This window comes from Zingiber officinale, chromosome 6A (assembly GCF_018446385.1).
Source record: "Zingiber officinale cultivar Zhangliang chromosome 6A, Zo_v1.1, whole genome shotgun sequence".
Classification (NCBI taxonomy): Eukaryota; Viridiplantae; Streptophyta; class Magnoliopsida; order Zingiberales; family Zingiberaceae; genus Zingiber; species Zingiber officinale.
Window position 1 is genome coordinate 74,765,068 of NC_055997.1, and position 12,132 is coordinate 74,777,199.

Below are 12,132 nucleotides of genomic sequence, written 5' to 3' on the forward strand. Positions count from 1 at the left end.
TGAAATAATAGGTGCTGATTATAAAGTAGAAAAAGTATTCATTTACCCCCTTACTATAACTACATTCTTAGAATGTTCCTTCCATTTCACTATTACCGTTTTTTCAAATTCGAGCTAGGCCAGGATTATCAGATTTAGCATCAAACCTGGGCTCAAGAAAATATCTAATATGAATCAAATTAAGGGGTGCTTGATGGGAAGAGATCCTTGGTTCGTAAATACTGGACCAGATGATGGTCCAGCATTTGTATTGGTGGGAGTAAGGATCTTCACCTGTTTAATATATGGAGGATATTACCTTTCATCAATTCATCTTTCTTGGTCCAGGAACGGACTAGGAAAGGTGGTCCAGAAAATCTCATTTTGTGTTTGGTAGGCTATTTTATCATTCTCATATCTGGTGCTGGATAGACAAAAATCGGAATCAAAACATGAGTTTGATACCTTTAATTTCATAACTCACCCCCTCTTAGGTTATTGCTAAACTTATTATCATCATTCCTACCCCTTTTTTATCGGACAGCCCAACCCCTACCTCCTTCCTTTCTTTTCCTTTTCTTCTATACCCCTCTTCTCCCCCACCCGCCTGCGCCTTTTCATCCTCATTCTTCTCCTTCTTCTCCTCATCCTCCTCCTTTTTCTTTTCTCCTCCCTTCCTTCTCTTCCTCTCGGCCGCCCCCACCCTTTCTTCTCCACCTTTTTCTCAGCACCTATTTCTCATCCTTCTCCTTGCTCGGTCGTTCGAACTCCTCCACCCTCTTACCCTTCTCTTCCTCCTCTTCTTCTTTTTCTTCTTTTATCCTTCTTTCTTCTACTTCTTCTCCTCCTCCTTTATCCTCCCTGTCCCATCTCAGATTTGTCCGAACAAAAGTTGTCATCAAAAGGAGGGGACTTTGGAATTTGGGACAAACCAAGATAAGAGTTTAGGATTTGAAGAAGCTACTATCTAAAGAATTCATTCAAGAATTCTAGCCAAAAATCTAGTAATGATAGTGTTTGTGAAAAGGATATTTTTTTTTTACCAAAAATTCCTTCACGTCATGTATAATGTTTATATTTTTTTGGTGTTGAATAATGTTTATCCATTTATTATTTTAGACATGGTTGTAAGTTAGATATGTTTATTTTTTCGGTTGTGAATTGATCTGTTTATTTTTGTTCAATGTTTATGTGATATTGGATGCTATGAATGATTTTTTGGAATTGTGATTTTTCCTAAGTGAATGGCTTCTGCTCGCCTGTGTTAGATTTAATTTTAGATAATTATAAGATGAATATGTTTAATATGAAGATGATGGTATAGAGAATGGTTGTTTGGTATGATTTTGATTCTGATTTATTATTGCTGACATTGATTGTTATGTGATGTAGATAAACATGGCACGACCACCATTTAATTATAGAAGACTTAGATTAATATGCACTTTGTATAATATGTAGGGAATGCTCATGGTTTGTTTGGTTGTCATACTTTATCAAATTACAATACTTGTATATCGTCGAAGTAAGATTCGTCAAATAAAAAGTAGGGAGGATAAACGGATTACACGTGTGGAATGGATGTTCATCCTTACAAAAAAGAGCAATAAATAAGTATTAGTGAATTTCGAAGGGATAAAAGAACATTAAAAAAAATGTGGAACCGCCACATTAGCGACCCCCCTAGAGCCGGTCTCACGGATATGGAGGGAGGTAAATGCAGGTATACAGCTAAAAGCGCATAGCTAGGACGCTAACCCCAAGCAATGACACCCCGAGGATCGAACCCTGGACCTCTCGGGCACGAAACCATGCGCCCCCAGCTGTGCTACGCCCTGGGGACGGGATAAAAGAACATTCAAGATATTATATGATACGGTACAAGATGTTGGGGGTTTAAAAGTCATACACAAAATGCCACTACTAATGAAATTGTGGCCTTATTTGTCTATTGTAAGTAGGGGTATAAATGAACCAAGTCGCTCATGAGCTATTCGAAACTCGATTCGATAAAAGCTCGTTTGAGCTCGTTTAATAAGGCTTGTTAAGATAAACAAACCAAGCTCAAGCTTCACAATATTTGGCTCGTTAGCTCATGAACATGTTCATTAAGCTCATGAATTAATTTTTAAATAAAAAATAATAGTTTTGCTATTGAATTTATAGATTTTACACTCTACTTAAGAAATATATAGATAAATATATTAAATTTATTTATTAGAATAAAATTATAAATTTTAATAAACATATAATATTTTTATCTAAATATATAATTTAATTTTTAATGAATATTTAAATTTATAATTTATATTTATTAAGCTCGATAAAAGCTCGAATAAGCTTGTGAGCCATGAATATATTCGTTAAATAAAGTTCGAGCTCGGCTCGATTACACCCCTAACTATAAGTACTCCAGATTAGTTTTAGTGTGATCAACCAAGTTAAGTTAGGCTTTGCGTATTTAATGTCTTATGTCTAAGTGCACAAGGACTTATGAAAACAAGAAGTCAAACGAGCGAGAAGGATGATACGGGAAGGGAGTTGATGGACTTGGTGCATCCGAGGGACGAGGAGTTTCGGGACACCGGTGGATGAGAAGGACCACACAACGCATACGAGGGATGAGAAGTTAGGAGAAAATTTACTTGAGGAGAAGGCTGAAACATCACCTGTTAGATCGAGATACACGTGAGGGGGGGGGGGGGGGGGAAACACGTGGTTTTCAAAAACTTTTCTTTTTTGTTTTAAGAACTCAGAATAAAGTATGTAGCAGAAAATTAAAACGAAAAAGCCAACACCAGAATACGCAAGTGGTTTACTTAGTTCGGAGCCTTCGATGACTCCTAGTTCAAGACCCATGTCCTGCAAACCTATCGATGGTTAATCCACTAAAGACCTCTTTCGGTACCTCCAGAAGAGAAAATCAAGTACAAGGAAAATTAGACCAAGTGCAAAACACTGCACTTGTCTTTTTGTAGTAATCAAGTATACAAGTAAAAAGTTATTGACACTTTAGAAATAGAAGTAGGGCCACTCGTGTATCGGTGTCGGACTGCCGGCCACGATTGGAAGTTCTTGGAACAATTGTCGGGCGCAACAGCTTCACAGCAGAGTCGTAGCAAAAGCCTAGAGCAGTCGAAAGTTCAATCGGATGCGTAGTAGCTCGTATAGGTGTTGTGTTTTAATGCCTTCTCGAGATAGCCTTATAAAAGGCATGGAAGGCACCTCCAATGAGGCAAGTTCAATCCCAAATAGCCCAGCAATTATTCAGGCTTCTGGCAAAATTTATCATGTGGAATGTGCCTTTCATAACCATAGAAGACGCCTTCTATGAATAGTATGAATGTGCCTTCCATCAAGCTTGAAGGCACCTTCGGACACTGTTCATTCGAAGGTAATTTTACTTCTTTGTCCTGCAAAATCATGTTAGTCCAATAAACAAAATAATAACCTGTAAGATAAATGTTAGCACAATAATAATGAGCAGTATGAATTAGTTCTTGTCCTCCCGGGAACAAGAACTAGTCAAGGTCTCGGCTTAGGGATCTCAAATGGACCTAAACTAGACCGACGCCTACTGCCCCTCTAACCGGGATGCGTCCTCATTTGATCACTCTTCTCCAATGACTCACCTTAACTTACTAGTTTGCCAAACATCCAGTCAGCTCATTGACCTGTCTAGACTTCATGCTAGCTATCCGGTCGGGCCATTGACCTAACTGAACTTCCTGCCAGATATCCAGTCAGTCTATCGACCTATCTGATCTTCGTATCAGCTATCTGGTCGCCCGTCGACTTAACTGAATTTCTTGCTAAATATCTAGTTAGTCCGTCGACCTATCTGGACTTCGTACCAGCTATTCGGTCGGGCCGTTGGCCTAGTTGGATTTCTTGCTAGATATCCGGTCAGGCTGTCGACCTATCTGGACTTCGTACTGTACATTTAATCATATGGTTAGATCACAACATAACCTAATTTAACTTTCTTATCATTCATCAAAATCTGAGTTAGACAGTTAATGCAAATCACACCAACAATCTCCCCCTTTTTGATGCAATGACAACCCGAGTTAAATTAGGGAAAAAAATGCAAGCATAAATAGACAAATGATATAGTTTAAGTTATTCAGATTTCGATTTGGTTGGTTCAGAGTTTGCTAACTTAACCCCCTTAACCCTCCCCCTTTGGCATTCATAAAAAAAATATGCTTAAGAAAGTAAATAGAGAACCCTTTTTACAATAAAATAATTCTCAGAATTACTTGAGGGAGGAAAAAATGTTATAACCATAAATCCTTTTCAAAATGTTTTACAATATATGTTAAAGTATGTTTAAAGATAGTTTTGAAACCACTTAGCATTTAGAATGATAAAGAAAATAATTTCTTAAAAATCTCAAAAAAAAAATAGTTTTGAAAAGACCTTTTCAAAAAAAAATTCAAAGTATTTTCAAGATATCTTTCAATACAAATTCGAAAACACTGTACATTAGCACTTTCACAAGGCTAATATAGTTGAAAAATACTTTTAAAATATACTAACTTTATAAACTTTAAAGTTTTTCAAAAAAAAATTTGAAAATGTTTAGTTTTCCAAAAGGATTTAAAGTTAAAGTTCTCCAAAGTAAAAATTAAAATACTCAGTGCTGCAACATTTAACATTGTTTTAAAGTAGTTTGGAAAACTTGAAACAGTTTTCAAAATAATTTTTTAAAACATGTGATAATCTTTTTCAAAAATGGATTGTTAAAAAAATGAATGTTTTCAAAATTTATTGACTTATTAATCCTCCCCTTGAACTTGAGCTTATTTCAAATTCTTGTTCCATTAAGGTTATGAATTCTTGTAAAAATTATGAGTTAGTTGAACCAAAGATTATATCGTCTACATATACTTGGGCTATAAAGATATCTTGGTTGATTGATTTTACAAACAAAGTTGGATTAATTTGTCCTTGGTTGAATCATTTGGAAATTAGGTAAGAGGTCAACCTTTTCATATCATGCCCTAGGTGCTTGTTTAAGACCATACAATGTTTTCTTGAGTTTAAAGACATGGTCAGGATGATCTAGACTCTCAAACTCAGGTGGTTGACCTATATAAACTTCTTCTTTTATTAACCCACTTAAAAAAATGAATTTTACATTCTAATAGATTTAAGTCTAGCTACTGGGACATATGTTGCATCATAGTCAAGTCCTTCTACTTGACTAAACCCCTTAGCTACTGGTATAGCCTTGTGTCTAATAATTTCTCCACTTTCACTTAGTTTATTTCTAAATATCCATTTTATTTCTATTACCTTTTTATTGTTAGGTGGTGGTACTAAGTTCCAGATTTTATTTCTTTTAAATTAAGCTAGTTCTTCCTGTGTGGCTATGATCCAGTCTGGGTCAAGTAAGGATTCTTCTATTGTTTTGAGTTGAATTTTTGAGATTAAAGATATTTGACTTGAATTTCTAAAGGATGATCTAGTCTGAACTCTTAGGTCTGAGTCACCAATTATCTGGTCAATTGGATGGTTTGGGTTAACTCTTACAGTTCTAGTGGGTTCATTTACTTAAGGTTGATCTTCTTCTTCGTGACTTAGGTTTTCACTAGCTCCCCCTTGACTACTGCTACCTTAAACAAACTCAATTGTTTGAATCTAGGTTTGTTCTAAGTTTTGGTTGGTCTCTTCAAATTTTACATTTGAGGGTTCTTCAATTCTTAGTGTGACTTTGTTATATACTCTGTAACCTCTATTGTTTAATAAGTAGCCTACAAATATTCCATTTTATACTTTTGAGGAAAATATTTCTAAGTGTTCTCTTGTATTTAGTATGTAGGTTGGGCATCCAAATACGTTAAAGTATTTAATATTAGGTTGTTTATTATAACAGAGTTTAAATGAGGTTTTATTATAAATTTTATTTATTATGATTCTATTTTGTACATAGCATGCTCTGCTAACAGCTTTTGCCCAAAAATATTTTGGTAATTTATATTCATTTAACATTGTCCTAGAGGCTTCAAGTAGAGTTCTATTCTTTCTTTCTACTATTTCATTTTGTTAGGGTGTCCTAGGGCAAGAAAATTCGTGATGATATCCATTTTTAAGGAAGAATTGATTAAAGTTGTGATTTTTAAATTCATTTCTTTTATCACTTCTGATTCTTTTAATTTTTCTATCTTTTTCATTTTCAATTTATTTGCAAAAATTACTAAATACTTCAAATGTTTCATCCTAACTTTTTAAGAATTTTACTCAAGTGAATCTAGAGTAATCATCTATTATTACTAGGCATAAAAGCTCCCATTTATTGATTTGATTCCATGAGAGTTAAATAGGTCCAAGTGTAATAGTTCTAATATAGAATTTGTTTGAAGTTGATTAGTTGATTTGTGAGTTGACTTTGTTTATTTTCCTTGTTTATAGGCATTACAAATTGTTGAGTCTAAGTTGGGTAATTTTGATAAGCCTCTAACTAATCCATTTAATTTACTTAGATTTCTAAAGTTTGTGTGTGATATTTTTCTATGTCATAGCCAGGTTTCTTCTTTTTGTGTCAAGTGACATTTAAGTGAAGAACCAATTAGGTTGATTGCATAGATATTGTTCTTTCAAAACCCTTTTAGTTTTATGGTAGGGTTATCTATGTGCTTAATTAAGCATTCAGAGGATAAGAACCTAACCTTATATCCAGAATCACATAATTGACTAATACTAAGAAGATTGTATTTGAAATGTTCAACAAGTAACACTTTCTTAATAATAAAATCAGTTTTGAGTTCAATATTATAAGATATCGCAAATTAAATAATAGGGTTATTTGAGAAATAATCTTATTGGAATTTTTATGAATTTTTAGATATTTTTCAGGATTTAAACGGAGGTTGTATACCATGTTTAAGGGGATGATTATGGGGCATAGAGAAAGTCTGTTTAGAATACCCAGAATCAAGTGGGAGTTGATGGAATTAATTAACCTAAGGTTATATATTTACACCTAAGTTTTAAATCCTATCCCTAATCCCATTTTCATTATTCTACCTCCCCTGATTCTGATTTTTCCTTGCGCACGCGTGAAGTCGCCCCTGCGCCGACCGCTGCAAGCTCATCGCCGGCAACGATCTCCTCCTCCGGCGTGTCTCACTACCAGTAAACCCTCTTGGATACCAAGTCGCCGAGCCCTCTTCCTTTCCCTTCATTGTGGTCGCGTCACGGTCGCCAGCCATCCGCGCGAGCACTACAACAAAAACCCTCATAGACATCGGTTTTCCACCGGTGTCTATTACATTTTCGACCGATGTCTATGAAGCCGATGAAAAGGTCTGTCATTTTAGACATCGGGTTAAAACCGGTGTAGTATCACTTAACGACACCAGTGTTCGAATCGGTTATTAACCGGTGTAGTATCACTTAACGACACCGTTTCATCAACGGTGTAAAACCGATGTAATATTATATGTTAATAACATCAGTTTTGGCAGCGGTATACGACCGATGTAATATTAGTTAATAACACCGGTTTTGCAGCGGTGGAAAACTGATGTAATATCATTATTTTTTAACAACACAAATTTGATTTCCAAAACCGACAGTAACAAAAAAAAATACATAAATTACACAAATATTATTCATTCAACAGTATCCATAAAATACACAAATATTCATAAATTACATAAATAATCTTCTTACAACAGTATCCATAAAATACACAAACATTCTTTTTACATCAAAAACTAATAGATATCAGAATCAAGGTAGAACATTCTTTTAACAACACATCAAGGTAGAACCGCACTTCAAATGTAATCTAGCATGCATTCAACCCACTCGAACCGCACTTCATCAATTTCAACTCTGGAGTACTTGAGAATTGTAAACTGTAAAAACACATAAATAATATAATAGTAAATCAACACCAAAAATCATAGTTGAAAAAGTAGTAAGAGCACTAGGTAACAAGATGAGTAATTGGAATGCTTAAAAAGAGAAACGCTCATCAATTATCTCAACCACAAATAAATAGAAAGAAGAATCATAGATGTAAGATACTGATTTAGTCCAACACCGGCACAAATTCAAAGAAGAAATTACCTATCTTTATAAGCTGAAGCCAAATTTGCATGGGCTTCAGGCATAGTTGGTCTGATATTCACAGCACATATATAATCCTGAATTGCTTCAGTATCTCTACCAATCTCCTTAAATGTGTTCCCTCTATTGACAAGACCATCAGCAGCAGTCTGCGAAGAACTAGCAGAAAGCAGCAATTCTCATGATTGAATATCCACACAGGAAGCAAAGATTGAACTAGCAGTGTAGTTGTGTAGGTGCTGCCTAGTATCTACCAAATTAACAAAATTAGCCGAAGTATCTTGCCAATATAAACAGACAAAAATCTCATGATTGAATAAGGAAGAAATAAAAGCGAGAAGTGATTTTTACAAAAATTCCACATAGTAAACTGGAATTCATATCCCTAAGAAAAGTTTGATCCAATAAAATATTTTAAACTGTATTTGTCAAAGCCAATGCAGATGCTTCCCCACTAAAATGAGAGGTAGTTGCACTAAATGGTCAACGACCATCCATCACTGATGATCCTTCTCACTTCAATCTCATAGCAGTCTAGATGGCATTCTAACTGTATCCTGTTAAAACATAAACGTGCTGTAGCCAACTATTTGACAAAAAACCAAGCATGATTGCGAGGGCGTGATGGCAATGAACATGTTGTTAGTACATGATTGCAATGAAAAAGGTAGATATAGTACTCTACCTGTTGCTTGTATATAATAGCCAAGTTGTTGCAGGGCGCAGATATCCCTGTTGTAACTGCTAAAGTTGCCTTATAGAATGATGCAGGAACACTCATCATGTTGCTGCATGAAGAGAAGTTTCATTAAGGAACAAAAATAAACTATCTGCACAGTTGCCATCAAACATTTCTAAAGCTTACCAATCCATGTATATGCTGCCAAGGCTTGACAATGCTTGTGGATGGTTAGGTTGTAAAGCAAAGCATGACTTGGGAAAAATTATTAAAATGAAGTTATTCAACAAGTAAAAAAAACTTAAGAGAATAAAAATATCCAAATTAAAAAGTCACCCTATAATGTCCAGTGTCTTTGAGAGCATGTCCAGCGTCTTTGAGAGCATTCCCCTTTTAATGTGCAAGAAAGTCGATCATTAACTAACCTGGCTCACCATCAAGAAGGATACCACATTTTGACATATTAGACCATTATCAACTTACCAGATTATTGTAAGCTTCAATAAAGGTAGAATCACAATTGATAGCTTGCTTGTAATACAGAATTGCTATGTCAAGTTGACTTTGTTCATAATAGATGCCAGCAAGGTTTCCTGCGTCCAGATATCCCCAATGCATAGTTGACATAATAAACTCTCTTCAGAACATAGTTTGCAGCAAAGTTATCCACAAAATCAAAAAGAGATTAACAGTCCAGTGGAAAAATAGGAGTTATTGAATCACGTAGCATATTCCAGTGAAAGTATTCTGCAACAGTAATGTTATGAAGAACCTGAAATAAATAGAAAATGATTAAGAGTTCACACAAATAAGAACTGCACATAGTAAATAAACTTCTCTTCTTTTGTATGCAAGTCAACAACAAATCATCATGTACTTCAAAAATAAGTAAGATATTAGTTAAAATAAAAATAATTAGAAGAAAAAATAGACATGTTTCATATAGCAACCAATTAATACATTTTGACAGGGAGAAACAACATCAAACCCTTAGTTGCAACTATTAAGGAGACCTAAAGACAAACAGTGTAAAAGCCTTCACACAAAAAGTAGAAGTGTGGATACCAAATATGTAATTTCTTCATTCATATCAAACCCAACAAAGAATTATTGGATCACTGTCATCTTTGGGAAGCAATCTGTTAAAGTAAAATAAATCGCTCAATTATGGACAATGAGTTCCTGTATTTTATAAGCATGAACCATTCTCTGGTCTTGGTGTTATTTCAGCTTGGTGAACCTTCTGCAACATCAGTTCCAAGAAGCTCTGTGTGCACCCCTAATGGAGATAGGCCAGTATTTGCAGATTGTTGGTACAACTGCACATTGGAAGATATTTCAGGGGAAGATAAGAAGCGGCGTCTTAAGAAGGTATGACACATAATGTGTACAGATGAATTTAAATTGAACATATAAATTTAATCAACTTGTATATTTGATGATAGCAGATAATAATGTGTACAGATGATCCATTATTCTGAGAGTGAAAAACGTTATAAACTTCATCCTCTTATCTTACATGTGCCTCAAAAACCAACACGTTTCTTCTTGTTTCTGTTTCGGAGGTGGTTTATGAAATCTCATGCATTCAACAATTTAGGAATCAATCTCTCCTGAAGCATTAATTAATTTCATTAACTGCAAATATTACTCTACAGAGATTACCATTGCACGGCCATTGCTTCCTTATTCTATACATGATGGTTTGCCTTTTTTCCTCAAAATTATCCAGGTCCGAAACCCATCTCTTCCAGGAGTAGCGCCATGCTCCTGCTAGATACAAGTTGGACTAACTTACAAATAAATGAAAAATATAGTATACAACAACTCTACTCAATAACATATATTGAGAAGCAAAACTCGAGGTCCTATTTGTCCAAAGATTGCTATAGCAACAATAAATGTTAAATGATGATGCTCAAGATTTATTACCACGACCCCTGAATCTAGATCTTAGTATTATTGAGCTTATAAGTTTGCTATAAGCTTGCAATACAATTACCAAAACCTAAGCTCCCTTCAAGACATAAGAACAATAGAGAATGCCAATAGATTAAAGAGTAATTAGTATGAGCACGCAATGACTGAGACAACATATAGAAACTCATTATTAAATCAAAAGATTATGAGATATAATGGGCAAACAACCTTCTTATAAATGGAGGATAGCAACAAGGGTGACTTAGCTATGTGCCACTGTGATGATAACCTACATTGACAGTGACAAAGGAAGAAGAGGAGAGATAAGTGATCATGGGCTTCTTTCGATCAAGGTTTTGTAAACGATCGTGGCAAAAGGGCTACTATTCAAATGGGTGAACAGGAGGAGGGCATGATTGCTTAGCTCGCAAGAGAAGAGAAAAGAGATGGGCCCGCTTGTAAGGAGCATTCAGGAGTTCAGGGAAAATAAGGAGTGGGTTTTGATGCACAAAACTCTAATTTATTGTTGAACCAGTCAACAGGACCATTTAAGGATATCTAGATAATGTTGAACCAGTCAATTTAAGGATGACCCAAAGTGGAAGATTACAGCACCTTCCTCTGGGTAGATCCTACTTGTGGTATCTAGATAATGTTGATTCCAACCATGAGAGTTAAAATGATAATATGGAACTTAAGATCTTACAACCCAAACAGACCTAAGCAATCTAGAGTTTAAGTAGGATCTGAATTAGGCTAGAATCTTGTGAACTTGTGATTCAATCCTATATTTCCTCATGGTTGCTACATAGGATCTCAATCCCAATAGCCTTGACCAGATGGAATAACTTCGCTTTCTACTACAAGTACATAACATTCTTCAAGTCATATCATTTAAGAAAAAGTTTCAATTGTATGAGATTATTTAGCTCCAAACTAAAAGGAGACAGTTTTAACTTGTTCCTTTGTCATCCATCATATATTATTCAACCATCCTAGATAAATGCAGCTAGTTACCCTCAAATTTTCTGACTAGTTCATACTCTTGCTAATATTCACACTGCAGTACAAGCTAAAATCTTTATTTTCCATTAAAAAACAAGCAAGCATGGACTTCTCACACCCATGTTTTTTAGGGAACATATGTCATTGAAAATTGTAGGAATTGCATAGCAACAAAGGATGATTAAGAAAGTAGAAGACCAAGTACCTCATGCCGAGGGAGAGCGCATCGTGGAGGCGCCGATGAACAGTAAGGAGATGATCGCTGATCTAAGTGACTCTCAATCGGTCAGCCTAAGTTGATAGCAAGACCTCAAGACAATCTATCTTGTCTTTGGCGAATTAGAGATATAATTAAGCTCGAAAGCTATAGAATTAAGACAGAAAACTGAAACAGGAAGCTAGAAGCCAGACAAACAAAACATACGAAAACAAAAAAAGGCAAAGGCATGAGCTTTTAGTGGTAACCT

At 35.1% G+C, this 12,132-nt stretch overlaps 1 long non-coding RNA gene across 1 annotated transcript; it reads right to left on the minus strand.

Annotated features, from left to right (window-relative positions):
* Nucleotides 1-8,290: 8,290 nt before the first annotated feature.
* On the minus strand, nt 8,291-8,967 carry LOC121994076. Its single transcript, XR_006115574.1, has 3 exons — nt 8,927-8,967; nt 8,747-8,849; nt 8,291-8,311 (listed from the first exon to the last, which is right to left on the minus strand). It is a non-coding gene; the product is annotated as an uncharacterized LOC121994076 (long non-coding RNA).
* Nucleotides 8,968-12,132: the final 3,165 nt, after the last annotated feature.